Here is a 26,797-nt window from a genome sequence, read left to right on the forward strand (position 1 = left end):
TCGGCTGGTCCCGGGCGGCTCCGCCTCCTAGTTTGACAGCGGCGAGAAAGTTGCTCTTCTCCGCCCAGCGTTTCCGGCGAAGTGGTGGCAGACCTGCGTGGCTCCGGTCGAGATGTGGCTCCCCGGGTCCCCCGCGCCGAGCAACTAATCTGTGATGCGCTACGGGCCGTGCGCTCTCCCGGGAAGAGGAGGTGGTCCACACATTTACGCCGCTCTCCGCTGGCTCCCGCCTGGACACCTGCCCTGTGAGTAGAAAGGGAAACCACCTGCCGTGGATGTAAAATTTGCGAGGTTGAGATTTTGAAGTGGGTGAGAATTCGTTCCAGAGGACGCGGTGTTTACAGAGGCGAGAGGTATTAACGGGTCCAATATTTGACTCATTTGTGGTTTTTCTAAATCACGAACACTTGGCCTCCAAAAAGGTATTATTTCTTTTTCCATTTCCAGGACCACAGCGATACATGTATGATTTGGGAAACGTGAATTCAGATAGTTAATCCTGTATCTGTTACTCTGCATTTTTACCGGGAGTTAATATATTCATTTTCCTTCTTTTTATACTAAAACTCCGGTAGGCTATTCTTGCTTAAATAAATTGAGCTCTCATGCTATACATGAAAATTACAGTTTTAAATGTATTTCCCCAAAATTAATTGTACTCAATTATTAATAGGATCGTAGATATAAAATATCACTGAGAAACCGTATGTGTACCTATGTTTGAGTGTAAAAACCTGTAAAACGTCTCAGCGTTTCCATCAGCCATTGTAACCTAGCAGAACACTAGCTCTTTGAAATGAGCTCAGACACCAGGGCCGTGCTTGCATTTAAAATATTAAATGTGAACTGCAAAAACACTAAGTTTCCTGCGCCCTTGGCAGAGAATGAATCTAAGTCTACTTGCACTGCGGAGTGATTGAGTGATTCACAGAGACAGTGGAAGTTAATCATTACTCAGGCCTTCTGATTTCATGGTTTGATTAAAAGAAGTAACTGTTTTCTGTAAGCCTGCTATTCTACCGTTAGCCTTTCCAATCCTCTTAACATAAGCAGAAATGGAGGGAGTCAGGCTTTCAGCAGACTCTCTGGAGTTCCTGCAGTGTGGGGTAAGACAAGCTTCTGGAATGCCCCTCCCTTCCCTTGTCTCCTTCCTTCTACCCCAAAGCATTTTCTGTCAATCCTTTCTTTATTCTCCCAGTGAAGTTTTATTTTGTGAAATTTTCCATTTATATTTCATTATGACATAGTTTCAAATATAAATGTTTCAATGGTTTTGAAGTTGAAGGTAAGATACCCTCAGATAAGGTAGGCTAAGATTGCATTCGCTCTTTTTGTAGGGTTTGGGAAGTCTTGATGGTCCTACACATCTCTGGATGACTTCCCCCGTCACTCTCTAAAGTCCCTTCCAACGGTGAAGTTCTTACATTTCACTCCAGTTTTACTATTTCACATGGTTCTCCGGTGGCAGGACCTATAGCTCCTTCAAGTTTCTTTAAATTAGCTACATAGGTTTTTTTTTTAAAAATAGGGTTTTAAAATAAATTAGCTATGTAAGGTTTTATATAAGTAGGTAGCTACAAGTAGAGAATACATATATAGACTTAAGATCACAAAGATTTAAAAAAATATTTCACATGAATTTTAATGTTATTGACAACTTGTGAGACAGTAGTCATCCAGATGTAGCTATGAGTGATAAATCTCTCTCTGGGTTTCCATGTGTTGAAACTAATAATTTTCAACATTTTAAACCAAGCATAGTAATGCTTATCTCTACAAGTTTTTTTATTTTTTACATAAAGGAATTATTTAATGAGTTATCTAACAAATACTAGTTTGTGGTTTTTTAAGCAAAATACAATTGGCATTAGCAGTAATGTTCAAAACAGTAATATAGTCAAAATATACTTCTGCCACATTTTAGGATTTTTTTTTAGGTGAAGTTTGAAGCCTGTTTCTATCTTACTAGACTGTAAATAGGAAGATATGATTCCTCAGTTATATTTTAATTATTTGTGTTTGGAATTGCCGAAGTTCTCACCAGACCTATTTTTTTTTTCTAAAATACAAGTCTGCTCATGTAGCTCCCATTAACAATGGCCAATGGTTTCTTACTGCCCATGTGCCAGTGTCTACAACCCTAATGACATTCAACACGGTTCACCATTTATTCCCCAACTTCCCTGTGAGCATGAAAATACCCTCCACCTGGCAATTCCTCTCCAATTTACTCTTAAGTACATTCACAAGACTCTTATGTACTATTTTTCCTGAAAACTACATACCATTTTAGGCTTCTGTGCTTTACTTGTTCTGATCCTTCTTCATGGATTCATTTCCCCCGTTCGCCTCACCCCCTCAACGTCCACATATACACCAACGATGGACAGTGGGTACATTTTAGTTTCTTAAGGTGGTCTCCCCCCCACCACCACCCTGCTCCCTTCCTGTATCCTTCCCGTGAGCTCCCATATGCTATTTCTACCAGGAATAGCCCACCTTTCACACTCCTGTGTCTGAACATAAAGTAGACTGTAAGTGAATAATAAATGTATTACTTAGAAAAATATTGGGCTCTGAAGTAACAGAAAACTTGGCTGATGGTAGATTAAGCAAATAAGACTTTTTAAAATCTCACATAATAAAAAGTCAGGAGCAGGCAGTTGCTTAAGCACTTAAGCAGGCTTCTTCTATCAAGTGTCTTGGTACTTTTCTTCTCATGGTAACAGGGTCACTTCTGTTCCTCCAACCTCATGTCTGGTTTGGAGGCCCAAAGAGGGAGAGGGAGGGAAAGATAACAATATTATTCTAGGTTGTGATTTCTCAGCTTTGGCACTCTTGTCATTGGGGCTGGAGAAGTCTTTGTTGAGAGAAAAGATACTGTATACTGTGGGATGTTTAGCAATGTCCCTGGGCTCTGCCCATCAGATACCAGTAGCACACGCTACCCACAACTTATCATGACCACCCAGATATCTCCAGACACTGTCTAATGTCTCAGGTAAAATTGCCCCCGGTTGAAAACCATTGCTGCAGAATCAGAGAGAAAGAAATTCACTGTTTCCTATTCTTTTCATTTAAAAAACAAACAATGATGATAAGAATCTGATTGTTGCTTAATAAGTAGTAGAGAACTTATCATGAGATTTTTTTAAAAAATAAAGGAGGAGGAAGAGGAGGAGGAGGAGGAGGAGGAGGAGGAGGAGGAGGAAGAGGAGGGGAAGAGGCCAAACAAGTCTTCTCTAAGCATAGTGTCTTTTTTTGTGTGGTTTGGACATACTCCCCATAACCTTCTATTCTCATATTATTGCCAGACTGTGTCAGATGGCTACGCCTAGACACCTGAGAGGCTGGGGGATGTGTTTAGTGTGGCACAGTGCTACCCTGAATAAAATCAGAATCTGCAAGAAAAGGAGAAGGGGCAATAAATTTGAGGTTGAAAACTAGTAGTGTTTTCCGTGTTGGCAGAGTAAATGGATATATAAAATTCATTTAAATAGTAGAGAAAGGAGAAAAAATACAGACCAAGTTAAAAGTCATAAAAGAAGATAAATTAAATTTTTTACAAACTAAGTGTTGATAAAATAACTATGATTATACTGTGATTTTTTTCCTTTGGATAATATTTTACTTGGGAAACAATTGGGCAGAATGGAGGCATGTTGTTCCTCCTAACATTTTTCTTTTCAGACATCTACTCATCTTCAGTCTACTGAAGAAAGCAATAAAGTTGACTGTTGATACTTGCAGTTGAGGTAGTGGCCAAGCATGTGAGAAATGCCAAAGGAGATAAAAATGCAGATCTGTCGTTTTAATACTTTTTTCTCATGCTTGCATATATAGAAAGATACTGCATTCTAGTGATGGCATGAGGTAACATAATGGCATATTATACAGATGTGTTAGCATGGACTATAGTAGCTTAGGCTACTCAGTTATCTACTTTGGTGTGGTAATACGTACTATCGAATTCTGTTATAGGAAAGACTTTTGCCTCATGAAGATATGTTAACATTACTATCGTTGGCCAACTATCTTGTGACTGATTACAGCTTCTTTCCTCCTGTCCTTGCTTTTTATTCTCTGCAAGTTTGTTGAATGCCAACTTTTGCTTAGCTCTGTGTAGAATATAGAAACATAAAAGATGGTGTCTGTTAAGTAGCTTTTGCTTGCAAGTAACAGAGTGCCCAATTAAAGGCCTTAACAAAAAAGACATCATTATCACACAGAACAAGGATTCTGGAAAATGTACTGACCCAAGGTTGACCAACTCAGCAATTGAAGGATGTCATGGCTCTGGTACACCTTCACTGTAAATCTCTTGACTCTTCATCTTGGGAGCAAGATAAACAATGTGACTATCGTAGAGCCAAATATCACCTCTTTACACAGCCCCACTCAAAGCAAAAAGGAGAAAGCAGTCATCTCCTCATGGAAAAGTCTCTTTTTATCAAGAAGGAAACTTTTCCAGGAGGTATCAGCAAACTTCCCTTTGTGCCAGATTGACTAAAACTTTGTCACATTTCACTCCTAACTAATAACTGGCAGCAAAGAGACAATGCACTATGATTGTTTTGATCAATCATAGTCAGTTCCTTGAGGGTAGAGGAGCAGTCTGCTTTTTCTGAGGACATGGCCACATGCCACTTAAAGTAAATCAGAGCTCTATTAAGCGGAAGAAGGAACCAGTCACTGTCTAGGGTACCCGACAGGGTATTCCACACACAAAAAACAAAAAGCCTGTTCTCTTCAAATCCTTCTCAACATGGAATGCCTTTGTGAAAATTAAATGCACAAAAAAGAATTAAATTGCCTATGAATTCATGGGTATAAATGGTGTACATGTCAGGCTGCATGCTTCTGATATAAAATGCATACTTTCATGATGCTGTGAAACTGTGTCTTTTTAAAAAATAGTACCTGGAAATTTGACAAATGTAGGAATGTGTTCTGCATAGAAGCGTTGCAAACACTAAATTATGCTACATTATGTGTTTAAATACCTTGTCAGCTATACCTACCTATATTATATAGAACATAAACCATAACTAAATTGGAGCATGTCCTCCTTACCAAACAGACCACATGTCCTCACCTGTGTTTGTGACATGATCTGACCTTTATAATTAAGGGATAGAATGAGAAGTGACTGAACTCTTTGACCAGTTATTCTCATGGAGAAGGACTATATCAGCCGTGCACAAGTTAAAAATTACTCTTCTGTTCTTAATAATGGTTTATTTACTTGAAGGGTCTGGAGAGGGATCTAATTTTCAGCTCACATACCAGTGAGTATCTCTCTCATCGAACAGTATGACTCCTTTTTTTAAACAAGGAAAGCTTTATTTCCATTCTTTTGCCTGACTTCATGGACACTCAGAGCCAATTTGGTGCTTAACTGAAAAAGATGTCCATAATCATCTTCTTTTATTCTGCTTTGTTATTTTAATCCACTTTTAAACTTTAACTTTATCTCAAGAGTTGATTATTTTGGGGACTTTTTAGTCATAAACTGATTCAAATTGTTTTTTGGAAGGAGGAAAAATAAATACATGTACAAACAAATGAGCACTGTCAGACATCACTCAATAAATGTCTTTTTCCTGAATGAATACAAGGGATGACCCCTCCCAAACCCTGGAATTTATTTGTAAAAAATGGTGCATTTATTCTTGCAGTTTAAACTTTAGTCACTTTCAAAGTACTCTCCGTTTGATGCAATACATCTGTGGAGACACTTTCTACTACTCAAAATAGTTTTTGAGCTTGTCAATTTTGATGACTTTTTAGTGCTTCTGCCATTTTTTGTTTCACCTCTTTCACATCAGCAAAACGTTTCCCTTTAAAGACTTTTTCATTAGAGAAACAAAAAAGTCTCTCGCTTGCGGTGACTATGGAGGGTGAAGACAGAAGTTATGCCTTTTTTGGGTCAAAAACCGCTGAACACTCAGCACAGTGTGGGCAGGTGCCCACCATGAACTAGGCAAGCATGTTGAAAAATCTCTTAAAAAATGTCCCTGAAGCCAAACACAGCCTTAGCTGGTACACTGATGACAGTGGGTTCCTAGAACACTCACCCAGTGAGGGAATATACAATAAGAGGACCACCCTCCAAAAGATAATGATAAAAAATAAAGATAAAAATAATTCTGGCTTTTCTTGGGTTCTTCATCACATATATTTGGAAATTATATGCTATTATGTTCAAGAAACTGCTAGATTTATGGTATAAGAGAGGCGATAAGTACAAAATGGTGCAATGGGATTTCAAGGAAAGGAGTTACCACTGGTGCTTGAGTCATTTTGATGTAGATACACATTGTAGTTTTTGGCTAGATGGGAAACCAAGGTAGTGCAGGTGAGAGAAAGTATAAATGAGCTGAATTCTTGACATGTATTTTGCTCTATAAACAGATACCAATTGTGTCTCAACTTTTTTTCCCTTCTAGTCTTAGAATTGTATTAACCTCATTATAATACCTCCTGCCTCGGTATAAAGGAACAAATAAGCTTAACACCAAAGTCACAGCATAAAAGAAACATGAACTAGGAAAAGAATGAGTTTGAGATCTTTCTCTTTGTTTCAAAGCAACTGTTGCGATGGATGAGCGTTGGCTAGCTTCTCAGCTTACCTGCAGCATGTTGGAATGGGCTTTCAGGGCTTTTTTCATCACAGTGACAGTGCTCTCTTTTCAGGCTCTGTGCCTCAAGAGCTGTTTACACCGCGGCAACCACCTCTGAACTGGGCTCCTTGCCTCTAGGGGAGCTGAATTTTGAATCAAACTTAAAAAGATAATTAGTAGCTCCATCTGTGTTTAGGGTCAGGAACAGATGCTTTCCCTTTTTACTTTAATGGAAGATAGATGTATTTGGAAGTAGAAGCATAGTGAAATCGAGTTTTCAATAGATCTGTGTTTTAGGGAGCCCTCCTTTGTGTCAGGTGATGACCATCAGAGAAGAATGCTTTCTAAGCATCTACCTGACCTCTCTCATCTGGACCAGAGCAGTACTTTGTACTTCAGCAAATCCACCGTAAAATAATCAGAGCTCATAAGGAGACATTTTACATTTCAACAGATGTAGATCTTTAGATCTTTATCACATATCCCTCTTGAACATGCGTTTCAAGTGTAATATCAGCAACATATATTGGTTTAAGAATTCAAAAAACTTCATCGTATTCAAAATCTCACTCTTTTGAGTCACATTTTGACTCAGTCGTTCATATCCATGTTTTGGGGAATAGTCTGCATGCGTTGGTGATGCACCATTTCTTAAGAGGGCTCTGTGATTCTCTTCAGGATTTCATTCTAAGCAGTGGATGCCCTCTGAATGATTTGATACTGATGTTTTGTAGATTTTACTAGAATGTGACAATGAAAGATTTTCAGACAACAGCCAGGACTCATGTACCTTCCTTAAATTGTCCTGAAATGTCAGGAGTGGTGGTTGTCTGGTTATGCCACGAGGAATACAACCAATTTTTACATACATAATCTATGGCAGCTATGTCTCCACTAGTGCTTGGCCAAAAGGAGTTTTACAATATGTCCTGATTCAAGAGTTGTTAAAGGTGTCAGAGTCAGTGAAATATGGCAACTGTAGTGATGCATGCATTCTCATTTTAAAAACAAATGCAGTACTGATAATTAATTAACTAAACTATTTAATTTCTAAGCAGTGGAATAAGAGAGATTACTAGATAACTATAATTATAAACTAGTTCTATTTATTTTTATTCTCTACTTGCCCTCCCATTATGCAATAAGTAAATATGGCTAGTATTCTAAAAGGTAATAATAGTAGGATAAAAACAAAATCAGACCAGCAATTGAGAGATCTGTGTCTGTGGAACAGATTCTTCTTTAATAACCATCTGTGTCATTGTCTGTGATCCCTTCACCTCTCTGGGCTGGCCTTGGTTTCTGTGTCTCAAATATATCATTGGAATAATTAAAATTAAATGTATTTTCTGTCCCTAAAATCCATTTTAAGTAAAGATAATCAGAAATAAAGAATGCTCATATTAATATGTTACATATTTTATGCTGGTATTATGTAAATATGTAATGGTAGAAAGATGTACTTTACATTGGTGAGCTTAAAGTATATAATATATTGTATAACTTTATAATGTATAGTTGTACAACATATAGCTTTAATATTTTATGAGTTTTGGGAGACTTTCTCATGCATATCTTACTTGTTTTTTAAAACAACTGTAAGCAATGCAGAAGGTTCCACAGAACAGAATTAGGAGTTAGGAACTCTTCACAAATGTACTGGGTGAGAAAGATGACTGAATACATTGTAGTCAGATAATGCATGTAAAAGTAGGAAGAGGCAAGAAGAAAGTGCATTTCACACCCAGAACAAGTAAAATGTATACAAGGAATTAACTATCATTGTATATAAATGTTCTGCTGAAAAAGTTATCAGTAAAAAAGCAAGACAAACTTGGCAGGTAAAAATGAAGTTTCCCTTTTTATTTTATCACTACAGAACCACATACCACTGATTTAAAAATATGTATGTGAATAAAAGGAGAGAAGTCTATGACTGGATCAGTCAGATGCTACTATTTGTGGATATATCTTGACAATTCTTACTGTGCATTTCCACAGACAACAGTGTTTTGAAAATTGCCACTGCTCTTAAGTGGTCGGAAAACTGGGCACTTACTTTCTGATGAATAACAAGCTCTCTAGAGGTGTGCCACTCGCCTGTCTCTCATTGTAACTGCAGTCACCACAGAGAAAACACTGTGTTGCTTCTCACCTACTTGCTTTGCTAAAAATGTGCGTTGACTTGTAGAGCATGAAGAAAACACTTCTTTATTTTTTATTTTGGCTAGATATTCTTAAAGCTCCCTTTTAATAAAATTAAGATGTCAAAAGTGTGTAATATAAATATAATATTGCTGCAAGTAAGTAGGTTTTTATTAAAATATTAATTAAACTTATTTTAAACCTCTACTTGGGTCGCTTTGTCCATAGGAAAAATATTCAAGATATTAGTTTTTAAGATGGAGACTAGTATTTAATGGCTTAGAATCTTAGACAATTAAACAGGGTTCTGAGATTATAGTTATACTGCAATCACTTTTTTATGACTAAGAAGGAAAGTCACAGTTTTTGACCTCAGGTAGTTTTTAAAAAACATATTGTAAAAAGGAAGAAATAATTTCTAAAAACTTCAATACATTTCCAATGTTCTTTTTATCTGAAAAGCTAAAAGGGGCATAGTGGGTTTTAGACAGTTGTAGGCCCACTTCCTCAGTTCACATTTGACAAAACTGAGGCCTAGAGAAAAGGAATGATTTGCCTGCTCTGGTATAGCTTAGATCTGATCTTCACATCATGACTTTGTGTGTCAATTTTATTTACAGGACAGAAATACATACATCAGAATCATATATTTTATAGAAAAATGACCGTGAGAGTATGATTATTAGAGGTTTAGAAGTATAGGCAATATTTGTCAGAACTGTTAAAAAAAACTAAGTTATATTTTTAGGAAGGTTCAGTGGAGGAGTGGTACTTGAAGGAGATTGGGACATAAATAGAGAAGAGGGAGCAAAGCATTGCTTCAAGAAAAGCAACGAAAATCAAGACTAAAACATGTAGCAGAGGGAATTAGCCATCCTAGATTTTTTCAAAAGTAAGCACACATACTTGCATACACATATTGCAAAATGCTATGTAGAAAGGAAAAGCAGATGCTTACTGAAATGATACATCTTACTCTGTCTTCAGAATTTTGTCTTAGGATAGCTGCAGGTTAGAAATATCAGCAATCTATTTATTCTGAATAAGTGGTCCTCAAAAATATTGGGTCATATTACTCATATCACAAGTTTCTTTTTACTGAAAAATAAATTATTTAAAATGGAAAATATAACTTTCCTAGCATACATCTACTCGCGTAACAGGTTGATACAAAGAAAAGCTGAGAGCATCTGATCGTCATCATAAGAGGAAGTTCTTATCACAACCCTTCCTACATATGGTTTTCTAACCTGAGCACTCTCTCCCTAAGAAGTACCAGAAACACTCTACCTAACAAAATGTCTTCTTTTATCACAGTGCTCTAAACAGTCTTTTCAGATTTGCTAATTGCAAGAAAAAAAGTCCTGTTTGCTTAAGGGAGAGGGAGACTCTAGTTGGTGCTAATCTGCCTTTTAATCCAAGGGATCATACTCAACGTCACTTAAAAAATTGTAACATTTTTAAGATCTAAGAGGCAATTTCAAGTGAAAGATATCCTTCTGTTTCTACTAAATTGTGCATAAAAGCAACACGTCCCTCCTGACTCTCCTTGAAGCCACTCTCTGTAAAGCCAGCAGCTCATTCTGGAAGTCAATGGCTAGAATAACCAGCATCAGGGTATGAGGGAGGGAATCAGTCGGAAGAACATGAGTGTGTTTTCTATAGAACTCTGTAAACATGTCCGTAATTTCTCAAAGATAGGTGCATTACAATTCTGCAAGTCAGAAATACGCTGGGGATAGTCCTGGTGTTCTATTTTAAATGTCATTCCTTTACCAGTCTTCTCTAGAACTCCAAAGAAGCAAGAGATTTCACAGAACAGCCTCTCCTTTGGGTTCTCTCTTTGCCATACAAACCTGAGAAGAACAAGAGAGTGGGGTTGTCCTGCTACAGAGAGAAGGAAGGTGCAGTCACTGGAAATAGGATTGTTCATGAGAGAGAGAGAGAGAGAGAGAGAGAGAGAGAGAGAGAGAGTAATGAGCATCATTAGGACTGCTGCACTTATTCTGCTGCACTCAAGCTTACAAAACAGTTCTGTATATGTATGTGTGTAAATATGTATCTATCTGTGTAACTGAAAATTATAGGTGAATGATTGATATAAGAAAGCATGAGAAGGAGGAAGCACTTTTTGTGGGAAAGTTATTCATAGCCTACACATCCTATAGATGAGAAAAGGGAAAGACAATACAAAATGTGTTCCTGGCCACCAGGAAAATAAATCCAGCATCCTTCTATCAGTCTGTGTATTTTTTTGCTTATTCTCATGAATGTTATTTTCCCTGCATTTCCTGATTCCTGTAGTCAGTCAACAACCTTTCTTACACAGCTTCCTTTTGTACCTAAAGCCAGAACCTAAACTCAAAACTTTCCATTGTACCTTGAAATACTCCAAAAGCCTTCTAAATGCAATGATCAGCAACCAACATTCTAGTATGAATACGTCTATCTGAATGTTTCCCTCCCCCATGTGATACTTGGCTAAAAAGAATGAAACACATAAAATAAACAGGTACTGATGTGGAAGTCCAGGAAGATTGTTTTAAACTAAGACCGTTGTCAGTGAGACCAAACCAGGTGCTTACTAGAAGGATGTTTTAGGAACCTACAGGAGGGCCAAGAGGCAGTCATGGGAGAGGGTGGGAGACTGAGGAACTGGGGCGTGGGAAAGGGGATGAGATGAATGATCAAGACCAAGGGAAAAGAAACCTGTTCCGCCTCATTCTTTAGCTCAACAGGTGGTACTGCGGCTAAATTAGCATGAAAATGCATGATTCCATGTAGCCTTCACCTTTCTTTGATTTAGTTTTTCATCTATAAAAAGATACACTGAGAATAGTCCTAGTATTCTGTTTTGAATATCATTCTCTCACGGTCTTCTCTAAAACGCCAAAGTAGAGGACTATGATGGGATTAAACAAAATAAGATACTGAGCACTTTTGCCTGGCACATAAGAAATGTTCCTAAGTGTTCGCCCTATCATGATATACCTCCACACACACACAATCACACTCTGTTCATCCACTAACAGCCGTTGATCCCAATTTTCTAAGTACTAGGTAAGTACATGGTGCTAGGGACAGTGGAGAAGGCAAAGATGAGTCAAACACTCTCAAATTGGGATGAAGCCTCTCTTTTCACCTGGAGCTTGTGAAGTTAAGATATAGTGTTCTACATCCATGCTTTGGCTAATGCAGGGAAGATGGGGCTTTTTTAATTTTGTTAGCACCTGGAAGGAGAGATAAAGCATTTAGAAATGGTGAAATTGACAGCTTCAAAAAAACCCAAGAACTCTATGAGTGTTAGAACGTGAAAACATTTGAGTTATAGGCTTGCTAGGGAGTATTTAATAGCCGCCTTTGTAAAATCTCTAAACTAAGCCGTATCATTTTCTATACATGCTTAAATCTCTTAATTACAAAGCAACTTTAATTATACGTAAAGTATGCCATTTCAATCATGTTTTAATCACACATGAAAAAAATTAAATTTATCCCGAAGTTATTTTCTGCATTTCAATTCTGATGTTTAAACTCTGGCATATTCTGTACCAAAAAATTGCGTTAAGCTTATGTTTATGCTTGCACATAATCCCACACTTTCAAGGCAACACTTAAAATATTCAGAAGAGCTTCACAAGAGGGAGTAGTTTAATTCTGTTGTTGACTCAGAGCCATTGTTCTTCACAGTTACAGCTCCGCTGGCATAGGCTACATATGGTCACTTGTTTTCTCAGTGTACAGAGTGATAATGCATTAACATTCTGGCTGGTAGTGGAGGATAGGCTGTGCTTTAGAGAGACATAGCGGGGAGGATGTGCTGCCTCTTGGGCAGAAAAGAGGACAGGATAGACATGGGAGAGCCTACAACTGCCATCAACTAATCATTGTCGCCGTACTCTTTGGTGACTGACCTAGGAGCCACATCATTCCCTTACGGGGTCTAAATTTCAAACATTGACTGTCTGTAAGGAAGACAGTGAAAGAACGGTCATCAGAGAAAACTGTGAATCACAGCCACAGAAGGAAGAATGCCAGTTTCCTCCACCACGCCATTCAGAGGCGCCGTTCCGTAGCCTGCGGTTGCCACTTGGAACAGACTTTTATGATCCCATTTCTACTCTAATCACTGCTATGTAGACCATGGGTCAAGCAGAGCACTGGGCTGGTGACTGATGGTCATGATGAGGTCCATTAGAAGTAGTACTTAAGCACTTTCTTAGGTCATTAGTATTCAGCAGCAAGAGTGGGGGATTTTGGCCAGGGATTGGTGAACATAACTTTTCTCTCACCTTTCGCAATTTTCTTCGATGTAGATAAAGTGAAGAAAAAAGGCCAAGGAAGATAAAGTATTTATCCCCATCCTACCAGCCCTACCAAGAAACACCCCTCACCCCTCATCTAATCTTATTCCATGTGGGGTGCTATACGAGAGAGACATTGCTTTTCGTTCTTTTTTTTTTTTTTTTTTTGAGTTGGAATCTCAATGTCACCCAGGCTGGAGGGCAGTGGCATGCTCACTGCCACCACAGCCTCGACCTCCTGGGCTTAGGTGATCCTTTCACCTCAGCCTTCCAAGGAGTTGGAACTACAGATGCATGCCACCATGCCTGGCTAGTTTTTTTTTTATGATTTATTGTAGAGATGAGGTCTCAACAAGTTGCCCAGGCTGGTCTTGAATCCCCCGGGCTCAGGCAATCCTCTAACATCAACCTACCAAAGTGCTGGGATTGCAGGCTGAGCTATCAAGCTCGGCCACAAGAGACATTTCTAGTATTGCAGGTCCTGAGGGCTTCTACTTTCCTTTTCCTGCTAATCTGGGTTACGTCTATAGTTATGATTTTAAAAAACGAATACTAGTGGCAGCACCAGAGGGAGCCACTTACACAGTTTTGTCTCAAGCATCAGCAAAGCTGATGGTAAAGCTTGAAATGCAGAAATATTAAGATTTGATGGTATTTTCTGAAAAAGAATGACAGAACAGTAGATGATATGTAAAATCTGTTAGGAGCAATTCCAAATGATGGGACTAGTAGCAACCACTTCATTTCTCCCACTTGAAATATTTGTGAATGGTAATTGCCTGGCTGCAATCCAGAAAGTAAATCATATTTCAAAATGTAAAATTGTATTTGGAGCAAGAGGTATCCTCTCTGATGCTGGCATTGTCCTTTTGCAAAATACTATTAGCGAGTTTGTATGTTTGAAACCTACGCCAGTTTACTCTTTTTGTAATGGTGGTGATGCGCCAAAAATAAAGTGAAGGCTAAAAAAGAATAAAACTCTTTAGATGTGCACGCTAGTACTCAAATACACTCTCTCTTGCTCACACACACGCACCCCCACACACAATGTGCACACACACTTGCACAGGTAATTTCTTTATAAGGCTTTAGAACCAGGGTTGATACAACAATATCAGGTAAGCTTGTCTTTGAGTTCCATAGTGGGGAAAAGAAAACCAGAATACTAGGGAAAAAAGTACATATCTTTATGGACATACTGGACTTTTTCATGAAGAAAAAGTCAAATGCATTCGGTCCTGAGTGAAACTCTCTTAGTTACCGCTTTGATAGTATATTTCAGGAAAATGTATTGGTTCCAACTGTCTGTTCTTAGAGAGAGGAGGTTTCCAGTTCTTCCCTTGTTTTATCTTGGCCGATTCTAACCCAATTTATAAAAATATTGAAAAGGCAGAATGCCGTAGCTCATCTTTGAGCAAAAAAGGAGTATTTTTTTAGATTAAAAATATAGTTTATTTAAAAGTAAATTAGAGTGAGAAAGAGAAGAGAGAGAGAGGGAGAGAGACAAAGGAGTATTTTTAATACTCCTCAGCCCACCCCTACCTCAGCCTTGACAGCATCAAGTAAACACAAGAAAGGATCCTATGAGAGAAAACGCTCTTCATTGGCTGCTGTAACGGTACTTTGCTGACCTGATTGCAGTAAGCCCTGGAGTGCATCAGGCTGACAACAACTGCTGCCCTGGGTCCCGTTCCATGTAACAGTCATTCTCTTCAAGAAAAGCACTTGATTAACTGTGGTTTGCACTACAGATAGAATGGAGAAAATGAGAGTGAAGATAGTGATGCTTGACTTTCTGGCAGTATTCTTCTTTCTTTTTAAGAGTCTTTCATTCTCTTCTTGCATTGCCCACCCTGGCTACCCTGCTCTGCTCAGACACTGCCCATATCTAATCCATTTGTGAGTGAAGTGATTGGGTAAAGTAGTTGGGAATGCAATGTGACTATGATCAAGTGTCCTTCTGCCTGTGGGACTTGAAGAATACAAATTTGCCTCTAAAGCAAGGAAGCATATGTTGTTCAGTTTGTTGTTTGTTTTTATTGATCATCTGTCTATCAATCATCTATCAATCTATCTGTCTTTTCACCCATCCTATTTTATTTTGTTCTACCTACCTATGTTAATTTACTTTTAAAATAATACTTCTCAGTCTATAAAGAGGCACCATTACTGAGGAAAGGATCCACAGTTTTATCAACTTCCAGGAATCTGGTAGGCATCGATTAACACTTATTTCAGGAGCCTTGGCTCCCCCAGATGTCTAGAAAAATTCTGGGCTGTACCAGTGGGTCAAGTGAGAAGCCTTGGACCTAAAGACATCAGGTGATCTGGTCTGATCCCTGGGCAAAACAACATCCAGAGCCACCTTCCCCATGGAGAAAGAAAGAGGGAGAAAGCAGCAGTGGCCATGGTAGGGCAGGTGGCCAGTGAAGGCAGAGGAGATGGTGTGAGCTTTCCACAGAGGAGGTCCCCTAGCATGTGGCACTGTGGTGTAGAGGTCATCATGTCTGCTTTACACGCAGAAGGTCCTGGGTTCCAGAAGGTGTCCCCAAAGTGCCTCTGTGGCATCTCCGTACTTACGTTGTATTAGGAAGTGTGATGTGTGAGAACAGCGTTGGAAGCCCAGAGAGGAGATGGCACGAATGGAACCTGAAATGATCATCCACACCCTGTGTTCTCAAGTTACGTCTGACAACCATCTGGTAGCTGTATCACTGACTGAAGTGAAAGCAAGGTGGGGAGGTGCCTGAACAATGACTTGAGTGTGAGATGTTTATTACATAGTAATCTTCTTGTAGTATTCACAAAGCTGGGCAAGGGCAATGGCAGAGGGAGTAGAGGACCCATCCCCTGCTCAGGAACGATTAAATGGCTTTATTTTAATTGAACTAAAGAAGGAGCAGTCCTGACAGAGCTAGGATCCCAGTGGGTTGAAGGGATCTGTGGTCCTTTCTTTGTAATCTTCTGAGATTTACTGCTGTGTTTTGTGTAACAGAGGTTACATGGAGGCTTCAATTTGCCACCTGAGAACATTAGTTAATAAACTGAAACTACATTGCATGATATACAACTCTTTCATGGTTAGTTTTGCCTACCTCCTCCCTCCTTTTCTTTCTCTTTGTGTTTAGTGGAAAAACACTCAGAAAAAGGAAAAGGACCAGCACATTCATGTGTTTGGGGGTAGCAAAGAAGATTTGGGAAGCGACATCTCACCTTGGAAGTCAAATTGGAGGAGCAAGACCACAAGAGGTGAAGTGAGTGGTGTTGAGAAGGCACAACAGGATAAAGAGTCTAAACAGACAAAACAATGGGTAACAGATAAGACGCCTGACCTGGGAAGGGATTCTTGGACAGAGCAGTGGAGAAACCTTCAGAATCCCATGTTTGAATAGCGCTGTCAGAGAAGTCCCCTTGAAACGCCCAAACAAATAAGTAGAAACAAGAACTCACAATAAGACACAGAAGTAGACAAGGGAACTTTGAGGGAGAAAACTGCAAAGTGAGCATAACTTTTCCTTAGCCTTTGGTTCAGTGTTTATCAAGCAAAGTCAGAACATTTGGAGTATTTTGAAAACCATATTTGTTTCTCAAGCTAATTGTGATGAAAGGGTGGTTTCAAATACATTTTAACATTGCTCCAAATAATTATAGTAACTCAGTGGTATATGGTTAAATTCTGAACCTTCAAGCAATGCTTTTAGCAAAAACCTCCTTTGTCAAGTGCAAAATAGGCAAATTTACGGCTCCCTGTTATATAGGAATTGCTATTTAAATCTGTGATCGCAGAAAGTGGGAAGGGGGGATAATTTAAGGCAACATTATGTCCTTCGATCCTTTTTTTTTTTTTTTTTTTTACTTTCGCAACAAGTAGTTTAGCAGTATAAAGACAAATATTTTTGGTTTCCTGCAAAAGCAGGATGGAAAAAGCTCCATGTGATGGATAGTGCACTGGGATTGAATTTGGATGATGTAGAGATAAGTTGATGTAGGTAAGTTCTAACTGCCACGTGTTAATGATTATTGGAGGCTACTTAATCTGGCTGAATCTCAATGTTTTTACCTATAAAATGAGAAGACAATACATTTTTGTCTGTTTCATAGAGCAGCTGTAGGGATCAAATGAGTTGAAGTCTGAAAAGACATTTTATATACTATTAAGCTCTATATGAATATAGGCTACTGTTGAGTATGACAGAGCAAAAAGCAGTATGTCATTAGTGGAGCCAGAAAGTGGGAGGAGTCAGAGCATAGGTCTTAAACTCAGAAAAGCCTATATGTGAATTCTGCCCCTGTGTTATTAGACTCTCTGTGCTTCAATTCCCTATTTTCAAAGGAAGTTAGGAGTAGCTCTTTCTTTGGAAGATTGCAAGGAGTAAAAGAGAATATATGTAAAGTTGTTGGCATAGAGCCTAACACACAATGTGTATATCAATACAGTGAATATTAGCTATTACTAGGTGTGATTATTGTGGTTGACACCACTGAATTTATTTATTCTGGAAATGATAAACCCATGAGCTTCACAGAGAAGGACCCGGCAGCCCAAACACTGTATTTCTATATAACACTTACATCAGTTTATCCAAGTATGTAATTTGAAAGATGAAAGAACTGAAATCTATATATTTTACTGCTAACCATGTAACGGAAATACATTCTTTTTTTCATTTGAAGAGTTTGGCGACCTAGAATTTAGCATTGTATTATTGAGGTAACTTGATCTATCTGTCTGTAGATCTGTGTGTCTGTTTTGAGGATTGTTGTCATGTGTCATATGTCACGTAGTTATCTGGAGAGTGCGTGAATATCATAATGGTCAGACTTGTTTGGCCAAAATGAAAGATGTCTGAGATTACCCCTGTCCCATTCTGTCACTCCAGCTATGTTTGCTAAAGCTGTGACACAGCAAAATCCAGCAGTTCACAGATGGTTTACAAAAGAGAAGGGCAGAGGTGTTTCTCTTTGTCTTTGTTTCTTCTCTCTGCTGTAGTCCCCTTTTTATTTTTCCTTTTCTCCTCTTCTTGCCCACCCTTTACTTGGCTCCCTTCACATTCTTCCCATCCATCCCCTCTCCTTTTTTCTTTATTAACAGAGATAATCTTTCCAAGAATTATTATATTATTTATATATTTAAATGTAAATCATATAAATATATTTACTTATATTTCTTGAATACTTAAAATCTTTTGTCATTGTTCAGTTTTTTCCTTGCAGTTGCTTACAACTTGGCAGGCTTGCAAACAAATTCTTAGAAACATAATGAAGACAAAACTCAAATTTTTGTCCTTATCTTTGTTGACTCCTCCTAATTTTCAATCTCTACAGTCCTCATCCAAAGTAAATGTCACTTTTACCTCACTTCCTTAAAGCACAGTGATATAAAATAGGTACTGAAAGAACTCTGGAGTTTTGGGATGCAACAAGGTAGTGAAATTTGACTTCTGCTTGACTTCTGAGGCTCCCTTCTTATAGACTTTCTTGTGTTCTTATATTGTTGTTCTCCAGTTGGCAAGTGAATGCCTATTGGGCTTGGCAAGGGATGAACCCCTTAGCCTAACCAAGGAGACAGAGGACCTGCTACCTAGTCTCAGCAACCCTTCAAGTAACTCTTCATCTACGTGATACTACTTCTGTGTAACTTCGCCGTTACCATGTCAGTCCTTACACCGGATATGTTACTGCCCCTGATTCTCTCCCTGCCTTACCCTATGCCCAAGGCTGTGCTTTCTAACATCACTGTGTGCCATTGCAATCCATTTCCTTTTGTGTCCTCAACTCAAAATTCATAAAAGGGAAGACTTGTGGCTTTTAGCTCTGTATTCCCAATTTCAAGTTGATTGAGAGATTGGCCTTACAGGGTTCTTTCTCATTAAATGCTTGCAAGACTAATAGACCACTCTGATGCCTCCTCCAACAGTTTGTTGCCATGCTACTGGAACAGATTTATTTTCAACCTCTGCCATTAAGTTTATGTAGACAGAGTAGTAAACACTATCTGTTAATGATTGGTGAATCTGTGGCAGAGAGAATCTTTTGGATTCAATATCTAAGAAGAGGAGGGGTTTACTGATTATTGAGGTCCTGAAATAAAGATGTTCAGACAAAGACATGGCTTTGTAATATGGTATGATAATCCTTTTTTCTCCAGTTATCTTTGTCATTTGACTCTAAAAGCTTTCGCTTTGACCTATAGCAGAGAAACGTCTTGCTTTCTGAAATGCATAAGCAGGCTTTAGAATCAGATAGAAATAGGTTCTAATCCAGTCTTGAGTGGTGAATACTAGGAGTTCCATTTTAGAAACATTAACTTTGTGTGGGTCTTCTAGAAATCCAAGTAGAGACGTCTAGTTGGCAATAAGGCAAAGAAGTCAAGAACCTTGGGAGAGGTCCAGCCTTTGTATATGTATTTGGGAGTTGTTGGGATAGAGATTGTTTTTAAGCCATGAGATTGGATTTGATCACCAGGGGAATATACATAGATAGATGCCCAATATTTGCATTCCATTTCTCAAATTTATGAGCTGTATACATAATCTGCAAGTTCTTCACCCCTTTGAGCCTCATTTCTTCATCTGCAAACTAGAGATAATATCTTGTTCATAGAATGAGAGGATGAGATTGGATATATAGAAGATGTGGCATCTCTTTGAATTGATTGTATTCTGTTCTTTTGATGATATTTCAATCTTCAAAGGGCTAAAGGAAAAACAGGACAACCAGGAGCAGCTTCTTCCTCATGAGTTTCACTGTATGAGCTGTTTTCCTTAACTCCCATTTCTTTTGTTTCCACATTTTCTAAATGACTCCCTGTTTCAGTCAGTTCAGGAAATATTGCCTTTGATCGCAAAGCTGACCCTGGCCACATATAACCCTGAGACTTGGCCTAGTAAAAACTATGTACAAATTTATGCACAAAACAATGTGCTTATTTCTTACTTGCATATTGTTTCAGAACATGTGAACACCAAGATTGGAAATAAGAGGTGGGGAGACAATATGGTTGCACATAATAATTGTATCTTTTAGGATTTACTATGATCAAATGAATACTGGCATGGCACAAGCCCAAAGATTTCATGACTTTAAAATACCTATTTGAAGTATGTCTAGTGCATTTTAATAGAGATATAAAGAAACCCAAATGTTTATTTTGAGATCATCTACAAACATGTTTTTGGAATTTTATATAACATACATCCCTATGTTACCATGGAATGAACTGCATATTTTATCTGTCTGTATTAATTCAACTCTTAAGCTCGATGATAGAAATATATGCTCTTATAATTGTAAAACTGAAACTTTTTGAGAATATAAACTAGTGAACTTGTAAATCCATTACTTGGATTTAATACTTTGTGTTACTTGTTTGTGTGTAGAAAATGATTTACTTTTTTGTATTAGAGATTACATTTGACATATTCTTCCATGACACAAGGTACTACCTGTATTCTCAGAAATTACTATTGTAATTAGTTGTTTATGTCATTAAATTTAAATATCCTATAAAAGTCCAAGAGAGTTTATGGGAGCCTAAAGTAAATTAAATATAAAATTTCTGATGATCTTTTTAAAAAAATGGTCTTTTTCCATTTTAAGACTACAGAATTGGCTGGGCTTGGTGGCTCAGCCTGTAATCCAGAGCTTTGGGAGGCCAAGGTGAGTGAATTGCCTGAGCCCGCAGTTCAAGACCAGCCTGGGCAACATGGTGAGACCTTGTCTCTACAACAAATCAAAAAGTAAGCCAGGCGTGGTAGTGCGTGTCTGTAGTTCCACCTATTTGGAAGGCTGAGGCAGAAGGATCGCAGGAGCCCAGAAGGTCAACACTGGGGTGGCCGTTAGTGTTCCACTGCACTCCAGCCTGGGTGACAGAAAGTGAGACTCCAACTCAAAAAAAAAAAAAAAAAAAAAAAGACTACAGAATTAAATAATCATTTAAAAGTTCACTAATTAAAATTACTTTAAAAAATTTTCGATGTGTGTTACTTCAGCTCAATTTTCTATATAATTTATTTACATTAAAAATGTTTTTCTCTTGCTTAATTGTCTGAATCATATAAGCATTTCTACTTTCATGGAAACAATCCTTTTCTTTTTAAAATTAGTAGTTTATATTTTGTTATGTTGATTTACATATTCTCTTAGAAAACATATATCAAACACTGATATTAATTATTTTAAGGTTAATTATCATACACTAAACAGAGATATGCTAATTTGTAACAGATTGCTTGCAACAGTGACTTGCAGTTTCAAAGATATGATGTTTGGGTCTCTATCAGTTACACAATTCTTATAAAATTTATAAACAGTTCTTCTACTTGTAACTTGTATAACATATTGAAATACAAAATGTGAAGGGAATGTACAATATAAAAATTAAGTGAACTACATTCTTTTTTTCCTTTCACTGTAGCCTGAGCTGCAAAAACTGCATTCTTTAGATGTTTTATTTCTTCTTTAAATGAACTTTTCTGTAAATTTGCTGCCTCCTTATTCTTCTCAGGTTAAGTTTTATTCACAAATTGTTGTGGCTTTTATTATTTTTATTAAATAGGAAATGCATATTCATTTTATAATAATTAGAAAAAACAAGCAGATAGAAAGAAAAAACTTAGAATTCTATCATTGCAAGATAATTTTTTTTTTGTTTGTTTGAGTTGGAGTCACTCTGTCACCCAGGCTAGAGTGCAGTGGCTCAGGGCCACCACAGCCTCAGCCTGCTGGACTCATGCAATTCTTCCGCCTCAGCCTCCCAAATAGCTGGAACTACAGACACGCACCACCACACCCGGTTACTTTTTTGATTTATTTTAGAGATGAAATCTCACCAAATTGCCAAGGTCCTCTCAACTCAGCCTCACAAACTGCTGGGATTATAGGCGTGAGCCACCGTGTCCAGCGCGGAAAACTTTTTTAATCCATCCATTCTCTCTCTTCAACTTTCTCTCTGTGTGTATTGATGTTATCTGTGTTGTACTTGAAAGTGTATTTATATCACTTTATATATATACACACACATAATACATTATATATGTATATTTAATGCAAAGATGGTCTTTCAATGCTCTGTCATACATTTCTTCCACATATTTATATGTGAAATATTAGAAGATATAATTATTGGTTCATTGTAACTTCTAATTATTTATTTCTTTAGATTTTTCTGTTAACAACAGACATTGTATATTCAATTCACAGTTGTTTGTTTATTTCCTTAGGGTAAATTCTTGATGGGGAATTTTGGGGTTGAGGGATATGTGCATTTTAAATGCTTTCCATCTGTGTTGCTCAAGTGCCCTCCTTAAAAGCTGTTGCTATGTAAAAGCCCTCTGAAACAGACCTATTGTGCCCTCTTCAATATCGGATGTTACATTCTTTTTCATATCTGCTGATTCAGCAGATGCGATATTTTTTTCCCTCATTGCCTAAATCGGCAAGACTTTGATTACTAATGATGTAAAACATTTTTTTAAAGTATGTATTTGCCAAATTTATCTAGCTTATTAAATCTGTTGTCTTTTTATTCTGTTTACATAAACAAATCTATAGATCTTTTTATTATTTCTTTTTATGACATCAAGTTTTAATTCTGAGTTACCAAATTTATATACACGTTAACCTATAGTTTCTTTAGATAGCTTTATGTCTTGAGTTTTTTATAATTAAATTTTTTTATCTCATCCAGAACTTGTTTTGTGGTGAAATACAAGTATCTAAATAGTAGCATCAAAGGGTTCATCTTTACACACTAATTTGAAATGTGTTATTTTTCATGTACAAAATTTTACCTGTGGTTGAATTTTCTGGACTTTATTCACTTTCATTGATTTGTTTATTTGGGGAAAATACTACATTGTTTTAGCTTATTATATGTTTCTAATATTTTTATAATATCAGGTAACACAAGCCTGTGAATTACTCTTTTTATAAAAAGGAATTTTCCTACTATTATTGTGTGCTATGTACTGTTTCTTCCAGGTGGATTGTAAGATATTTGTCAAGTTAAAAATAATATAATTTTTATGTTGAATTAATCAAATAAATTTTTTTTTTTTTGAGTTGGAGTCTCACTCTGTCGCCTAGACTGGAGTGCAGTGGCCGCTCCCGGCCACCGCAGCCTCGACCTGCCAGGCTCCGGCGATCCTTCCGCCTCAGCCTTCCGAGTAGCCGGAATTACAGGCATGCGCTACCACGCCCGGCTGATTTTTTGATTTATTGTAGAGATGAGGTCTCGCTGCCCAGGCGGGTCTCGAACCCGCGGGCTCAGGCAATCTGCTCACCTCAGCCTCCCAAAGGCATGGGATTACAGGCTAAGCCACCGAGCCCGGCTTCAAATAAATTTTAAATAACCTTTCACTATTAAATGTTCAGAATTAGGAATCTAGTTTATCTGTCATTTAAAAATAATCTTTATTATGTATTTTTATTTTAAAATATCTTAAATTTATAGAAAAGTTATTACTTTTGACATAATCTTAAAATTATAGAAAAGTTGCAGCACAAATATCCATTTTTAAAAGTCATTTGAAAATAAGTTGCCCACATTCCCTACAAATACTGTAGTGTGCATTTTCTACAAATAAGGATAGTTTTCTTTCAAAGCACAATAGCCTTCAAAATTAGGAAATGGACACTAATGTAGTACTTCATCTAATCCACAGACCCTATTCAGTTCTTGCCAAATATTCTAGCAATGACTTTCATAGCAAAATGAACCAGTTTAGAATTGTGTTTTGTGTTTAGTGGCTATGTCTGTTTAGCCTTGTCCAGATCTTAGAGCAAAGACTTCATTTTTTCCTATTGAGCATGATGTTAGCTCTGGGTTTCTCATACATAGCCTTTGTTGTTTTTAATGTGTGTTCCTTATATACCCAATTTTTTGAGAGTTTTTATTATGAAGAGATGCTGAATTTTATCAAATTCTTTTTCTGCATTGATTGAATTGATGATATGATTTTTGTCCTTCAGTCTGTTGATGTGCTCTGTCACATTTATTGATGTGTGTATGCTGAACCCTTCCTGCCTCCCTAGGATAGATCCCTCTTGATCGTGGTGAATAATCTCTTTGATGTGTTGTTGGACTCAGTGTGCTATTATTTTCTTGAGGAGTTTTGCATCTGTGTTTGTCAGGGATTTTGGCCTATAGTTTTCTTTTTTGTTGTGTCTCTTTGTCTGGTTTTGGTATTAGGATAATGCTGACTTCATAGAACAAATTTAGAAGAACTTTCTTCTCTTAAGCTTTTATTTTTAATAGTTTGAGAAGATGTGGCATTGGCTCTTCCTTAAAAGTTTGATAGAATTCAGCATTGAAGTCATACAATCCTGGAATTTCTTTATTGGGAGATTTTTCATTACTGATTCAGTCTTGTTACTCAACTTTGGTCTGTCCAGTTTTTCTATTTCTTTATAGTTTAATCTTGGTAGAGTATATGTGTCCAGAATTTTATCCATTTCTTCTAAATTTTCCAATGGTGTACTGTTGTTCATAACAGTCTCTAAAAATTCTTTGTATATCTGTGCTATCAGTTGTAATGTTTCCTTTTTCATGTCTAAGATTGTTTATTTGGGTCTTCTCTCTTTTTTCTTAATTAGTCTACCTAGGTTTGTTTATCTTTTCAAAAAACTAGCTTTTCATTTTGTTGTTGTTGTTGTTGATTTTTAGTCATAACTTCATTTATTTCTATTCTGGTCTTATTTTTTTGCCTTCTACTAATTTTGTATTTAGTTTGTTATTGCTTTTTTAGTTTCTTGAGATGTATTGTTAGGTTGTTTATTTGAAATCTTTCTATTATTTCAATGTAGGCATTTGTTGTTATAAATTGTATTCTTATATTTATTTACTGTATCTCATAGGTTTTGGTATGTGATTTCAAGGAATTTATAATTTTTAAAAAATTTATTCATTGACTTATTGGTCATTTGGGAGCATATTATTTAATTTTCATGTATTTGTATGGTTTTTAAGATATCTCTCTCTCTCTCTGTCTCTCTTTCCCTCTCTCTTTCTATCTCAGCCAAAGGAGATAGAAAGATGCAGCCTCATATTCCTGGGCCTAAGCAATCCTCCTGCTGCATCCTCTCAAATATCTGGGTCTACAGCCATGCCACCGTGCATGGCTAAAATGGGGTCTTCTATGTTGCCTAGGCTGATCTTGAATTCCTGGCCTCAAGCAATCCTCCCACCTTGAACTCCCAAAGTGCTAGGATTACAGGTGTGAGCCACTGTGCCTGACCAAGTTCCTCTTATTATTAATTTTTGGCTTTATTCCATTGTGATCATAAAATATACTTGATATGATTTATACTTTTTTGAATTTGTTCAGACTTGTTTTGTGACCTAAGATATGGTCTGTCCTGGAAAATGTTCAAAGTGCTAAGAATAATATATATTTTGTAGCAGTTAGATGAAATGTTTTGTAAATATCAATTAGATCTATTTAGTCGAAAGTATAGTTTAACTTCAATGTATTTTGTTGATTTTTTTGTCTGAATGATCTGTCCTTTGGTGAAAGTGGAGTGTTCATGTTCCATGTTATTGTTGCATTGCAATCTATCTCTCCCTTTAGATCTATTAATATTTGCTTTATTATATATTTGGGTGCTAGTTTTCATATCCTTTTGCTGAATTGACCCATCTACTATAATGACCTTTTTTTAGTCTTTTGGTTAGTTTTTGACTTAAAGTCTATTTATCTGATATAAGTATAGCTACTCCTGCCCTCTTTGGTTTTTATTTACATGGAATATCGTTTTCTGTTTTTTCACTTTCAGTCTATTTGTGTCTTTCTAGGTGAAGTCAATTCTTGTAGGCAGAATATATTTGAGTCTTTTTAAAAAACTCATTTAGTCACTCCCTTTTAATTGGATAGTTTTGTTCATTTTATTTAATTTGTTACTCTACTATTGTCATTTTGTTGCTTGTTTTCTGGTTGTATTGTAAATCCTCCCTTCTTTTCTTACTGCCTTCTCTTCTTGTTAAGTAATCTTATCTGATAGTATATTTTAATTTATTGCTTTCTATTTTTTATGTATCTATTATAGGTTTTTTACTTTGTTGTAACCATGAAGCTTACAAAAATTTTTTCATTATCAGAAGCTATTTTTAACTGATGACAACTTTGATTGCAAAGAAAATAAAATAAACAAAAAAGAAAAAAATTTTAAATCTCTACCCTTGAACTCTATCTCCCCATATTTTGTCTATTTGTTGCTTCAATTTATATATTTTTATATTGCCTATCTCTTAACAAATTGTGTAGTTATTATCTTTTTGATAGATTTGTCTTTTAGTTTTCAGACTAAACGTCCGAGTGGTTTATAAGCCACAATTACAGTTTCAATATTCTGATTTTGTCTTTGTACTTATTTTTGTTTTTTTCAGTGAGTTTCGTGCCTTCAGATATTTTCTTTTTTTCTTTCATCTTCTTCTTTTTTTCTTTTTTGCTCACTAGCATTCTTTTCTTTCAGATTGAAGAACTCCCTTTAATAGTTTCTGTAAGTTCAGTGTGGTGGTGATGAATTCCCTCAGCTTTTGTTTGTTTGGGGAAACATCTTTATTTTTGCTTTTTCGCATGTTTTCTATTATTGTTTCTTTGAAATAGCTTTCTACTTCTTGCTCTTTTGCAATTCCCTCTTGAACTTCAGTGACCCAGATTTTGCTCTGTTGAGGCTACTCTCTAGATCTTGTAAATGTACTTTATTCCTTTGATTTTTTTCTCCTTT

The sequence above is a fragment of the Carlito syrichta genome, unplaced genomic scaffold (assembly GCF_000164805.1).
Source record: "Carlito syrichta isolate Samal-C Ts95f unplaced genomic scaffold, Tarsius_syrichta-2.0.1 Scaffold314552, whole genome shotgun sequence".
NCBI classification, from domain to species: domain Eukaryota; kingdom Metazoa; phylum Chordata; class Mammalia; order Primates; family Tarsiidae; genus Carlito; species Carlito syrichta.